General features: G+C 39.6%; 1 non-coding gene across 1 annotated transcript; it reads right to left on the bottom strand.

The window, feature by feature from the left end:
• Positions 1-3,808: 3,808 nt before the first annotated feature.
• Positions 3,809-3,916, bottom strand: LOC130942882 (small nucleolar RNA R71). Its single transcript, XR_009071428.1, has one exon. It is a non-coding gene; the product is annotated as a small nucleolar RNA R71 (small nucleolar RNA).
• Positions 3,917-4,669: the final 753 nt, after the last annotated feature.

Raw genomic sequence — 4,669 nt, 5'->3', positions numbered from 1 at the left:
AAAAATCTGATCCAGAGACTCAAATGGACTGCAAATGCTGTTGGATTCTGACCTCCCTGCACTCGAAGTGGATTTTCTGGAGCTACAGAAGCCCAATTGGCGCGCTCTCAACGGCGTTGGAAAGTAGACATCCTGGGCTTTCCAGCAATATATGATAGTCCATACTTTGCCCAAGATTTGATGGCCCAAACTGGCGTTCAAAGTCACCTCAAGAAATCCCAGCGTTAAACACTGGAACTGGCACCCAAATGGGAGTTAAACGCCCAAACTGGCATAAAAACTGGCGTTTAACTCCAAGAAGAGTCTCTACACGAAATTTCTTCATTGCTCAGCCCAAGCACACACCAAGTGGGCCCGGAAGTGGATTTTTATGTCATTTACTCATTTCTGTAAACCTTAGGCTACTAGTTTTCTATAAGTAGGACCTTTTACTATTGTATTTTCATCTTTTGATCATGTTTTGATGATTGAACCCTCTTTGGGAGGCTGGCCATTCGGCCATGCGTAGACCTTGTTCTTATGTATTTTCAACGGTGGAGTTTCTACACACCATAGATTAAGGTGTGGAGCTCTGCTGTACCTCGAGTATTAATGCAATTACTATTGTTCTTCTATTCAATTCCGCTTGTTCTTTGTCCAAGATATCACTTGTTCTTCAACTTGATGAATGTGATGATCCGTGACACTCATCATCATTCTCACCTATGAACAAGGTGACTGACAACCATTCTTGTTCTACAAGCATTCGAGGCCCTAGTGTTTATCTCTTGGATTTCTGATTGCACGATGCATGGTTGATCGCCTGACAACCGAGTGCTCGCCTGACAAACGAGCCAGCCATTCCGTGAGATCAGAGTCTTCGTGGTATAGGCAAGAACTGATGGCGGCATTCAAGAGAATCCGGAAGGTCTAACCTTGTCTGTGGTATTCTGAGTAGGATTCAATGATTGAATGACTGTGACGTGCTTCAAACTCCGAAATGCGGGGCGTTAGTGACAGACACAAAAGAATCACTGGATTCTATTCCGGCCTGAGCGAGAACCGACAGATGATTAGCCTATGCTGTGACAGAGCATCAGGGACGTATTTTCACTGAGAGGATGGGAGGTAGCCATTGACAACGGTGAAACCCTACACGAGCTTGCCATGGAAAGGAGTAAGAAGGATTGGATGAAGACAGTAGGAAAGCAGAGAGACGGAAGGGAAGGCATCTTCATACGCTTATATGAAGCTCTCACCAATGATATGCATAAGTATCTCTATCTTTATCTTATTGCTTTATTCGTTTACCACTATACCCATTTGAGTCTGCCTGACTGAGATTTACAAGGTGACCATAGCTTGCTTCATACCACCAATCTCCGTGGGATCGACCCTTACTCGCGTAAGGTTTATTACTTGGACGACCCAGTGCACTTGCTGGTTTGTTGTGCGAAGTTGTGTTTATGCCATGGTATTGAGCACCAAGTCTTTGGAGCCATTACCGGGGATTGTTTATGTTTTGAAAAGTATTGATCACAATTTCGTGCACCAAGTTTTTGGCGCCGTTGCCGGGGATTGTTCAAGTTTTGAGCAAGCTTTTGGTCCGGTAACATCAGTGCCAAAGTTCTGATCCGGCAACAGCACCAAGTTTTTGGCGCTGTTGTCGGGGATTGTTCTTGTGTATGGACAACTGACGGTTCATCTTGTTGCTTAGATTAGGCATTTATTTTTTTCGAAATTCTTGAAGATGAATTCTAGAGTTTCATGATGATTTGTTGAAATCTGGCTGGCTGAGAAGCCATGTCTAATCTGATTGGACCGAGGTTTCAACTGATCATCACAATAGCTTGTTGATCTCTATCAATCTTGCTACTGGAGCAATGATCTGCTAAGGCTTGGCTGGCCATTGGCCATGTCTAGTGTTTTGGACCGAAGCTTTCTTTGAAAGCTTGGTTGGCTGTGAAGCCATGTCTAATTCCTGGACCGGAGTCTTAGACTAGCATTGCACTGATTCCTGGAATTCTCATTAAGAATTTTGATATCTTTTTCCACTTAATTTTCGAAGAAAATCCAAAAAAAAAAATTCACAAAATTATAAAAACCAAAAATATTTGATGTTTCTTGCTTGAGTCTAGTGTCTCATCTTAAGTTTGGTGTCAATTGCATGCATTCATTCATGTGTCTTAAGGATCTTCAAGTAATTCTTGATGATTTCTTACTCTGATCTTTGAATTCTTTTGACTTGAGTGTTTATGTGTCTCATATAGTGTCAGTAGTATAGAAACTGCTAAGTTTGGTGTCTTGCATGCATTGTTATTTGATTCTTGTTGCATGTTGATTATTAAAAATCCAAAAATATTTTCAATTTGTGTCTTTTCAAGTCAATAATACAGAGAATTGAAGATTCAGAACATACTGTAGAGGAATTATGCAGAAAAAGCTGGGCATTCAAAAATGCCCAGTGAAGAAGACAAACTGGCGTTTAAACGCCAGCCAGGGTACCTGGTTGGGCGTTTAACGCCCAAAAAGGGTGCATTTTGGGCGTTAAACGCCAGAATGGATACCATTCTGGGCGTTTAACGCCAGGATGGCTAAAGGGGGAAGATTTTGTTTTCAAATCAAAATTTTTTTTTTTCAAGTTTTCAAAGTTTTTCAAAACCAAATCTTTTTCAAATCAAATCTTATCAATCAAATGTTTTCAAAATCAATTTCTTTCCTTTTTCAAAAGATACTTACTAACAATTAATGATTTGATTGAACATCTCAAGTATGTTACCTTTTCTGTTGAGAAAGGTTTAATGTTTGAATCATATCTTTTCTTGTTAGGCAAGTCATTTTTAAAATCATATCTTTTAAAATTGTTTTCAAATCATATCTTTTCAAATTGTTTTCAAATCATATCTTTTCAATCAAATCTTTTTTCTCAATCACATTTTTTTTCAAAATAAGTTTTCAATCAAATCTTTTTAACTTCTAATTTCAAATCCTTTTTCAAAAATCACTTGATTTCTTTTCCACTTTTATTTTCGAAAATCAATTAGTGTTTTTCAAAAATGTTTTCAAAATATTTTAATTAATTTTCGAAAAATTACTTCCCTCCTTCTCACATCCTTCTATTTATGGAGTACCACTCCTTCTCAATGCACAATTCGAACCTTATCTAATTAAAGTTCGAATTCTTCTTCTCCTTCTTCTTTTTATTTCTCTTTTCCTCTGACACCTCAAGGAATCTCTATACTGTGACATAGAGGATTCCACATTTTCTTGTTCTCTTCTCTTTCATATGAGCAGGAGCAGAGACAAAGGCATTCTGGTTGAAGCTGACCCTGAACCTGAAAGGACCTTGAAGAGAAAGCTAAGAGAAGCCAAAGCACAACTCTCTTTAGAGGACCTGACCGAATTCTTCAAAGAAGAAGAAGACATGGCAGCCGAAAACAATAACATTGCCAACAATGCAAGGAAGGTGCTGGGTGACTTTACTGCACCTACTCCCGACTTCTATGGGAGAAGCATCTCTATCCTTGCCATTGGAGCAAACAACTTTGAGCTTAAACCTCAATTAGTTTCTCTAATGCAACAGAATTGCAAGTTCCATGGACTTCCAATGGAAAATCCTCATCAGTTCTTAGCTGAATTCTTGCAAATCTGTGACACGGTCAAGACTAATGGGGTAGACCCTGAGGTCTATAGACTGATGCTATTCCCTTTTGCTGTAAGAGACAGAGCTAGAATATGGTTGGACTCTCAACCTAAAGAAAGCCTGGACTCTTGGGAAAAGCTAGTCAATGCCTTCTTGGCAAAGTTCTTTCCACCTGAAAAATTGAGTAAGCTTAGAGTGGAAGTCCAAACCTTCAGACAGAAGGATGGAGAATCCCTCTATGAAGCTTGGGAAAGATACAAACAATTGATCAGAAAATGTCCTTCTGACATGCTTTCTGAATGGAGCATCACAGGTATTTTCTATGATGGTCTCTCTGAACTATCTAAGATGTCCTTGGATAGCTCTACTGGAGGATCACTTCATCTGAAGAAGACGCCTACAGAAGCTCAAGATCTCATTGAAATGGTTGCAAATAACCAATTCATGTACACTTCTGAGAGAAATCCTGTGAACAATGGGACAAGTCTGAAGAAAGGAGTTCTTGAGATTGATACTCTGAACGCCATTTTGGCTCAGAATAAAATATTGACTCAACAAGTCAATTTGATTTCTCAAAGTCTGTCTGGAATGCAAAATGCACCAAGTAGTACTAAGGATGCTTCATCTGAGGAAGAAGCTTATGATCCTGAGAACCCTTCAATGGAAGAGGTGAATTACCTAGGAGAACCCTATGGTAACACCTATAATTCTTCATGGAGAAATCACCCAAATCTCTCATGGAAGAATCAAGAGAGACCTCAACAAGGTTTCAATAATAATGGTGGAAGAAATAGGTTTAACAATGGCAAACCTTTTCCATCATCTTCTCAGCAACAGACAGAGAACCCTAAGCAGAACCCCTCTGACATAGCAACCATGGTCTCTGATCTAATTAAAACCACTCAAAGTTTCATGAATGAGACAAGGTCCTCCATTAGAAATTTGGAGGCACAAGTGGGACAGCTGAGCAAGAAAGTTACTGAACTCCCTCCAAGTACTCTCCCAAGCAACACAGAAGAAAATCCAAAAGGAGAGTGCAAAGCCATA

This window comes from Arachis stenosperma, chromosome 7 (assembly GCF_014773155.1).
Source record: "Arachis stenosperma cultivar V10309 chromosome 7, arast.V10309.gnm1.PFL2, whole genome shotgun sequence".
NCBI classification, from domain to species: domain Eukaryota; kingdom Viridiplantae; phylum Streptophyta; class Magnoliopsida; order Fabales; family Fabaceae; genus Arachis; species Arachis stenosperma.
Note: the sequence above shows the minus strand (reverse complement) of the source record. Positions and strands in the feature narration are given on the sequence as shown.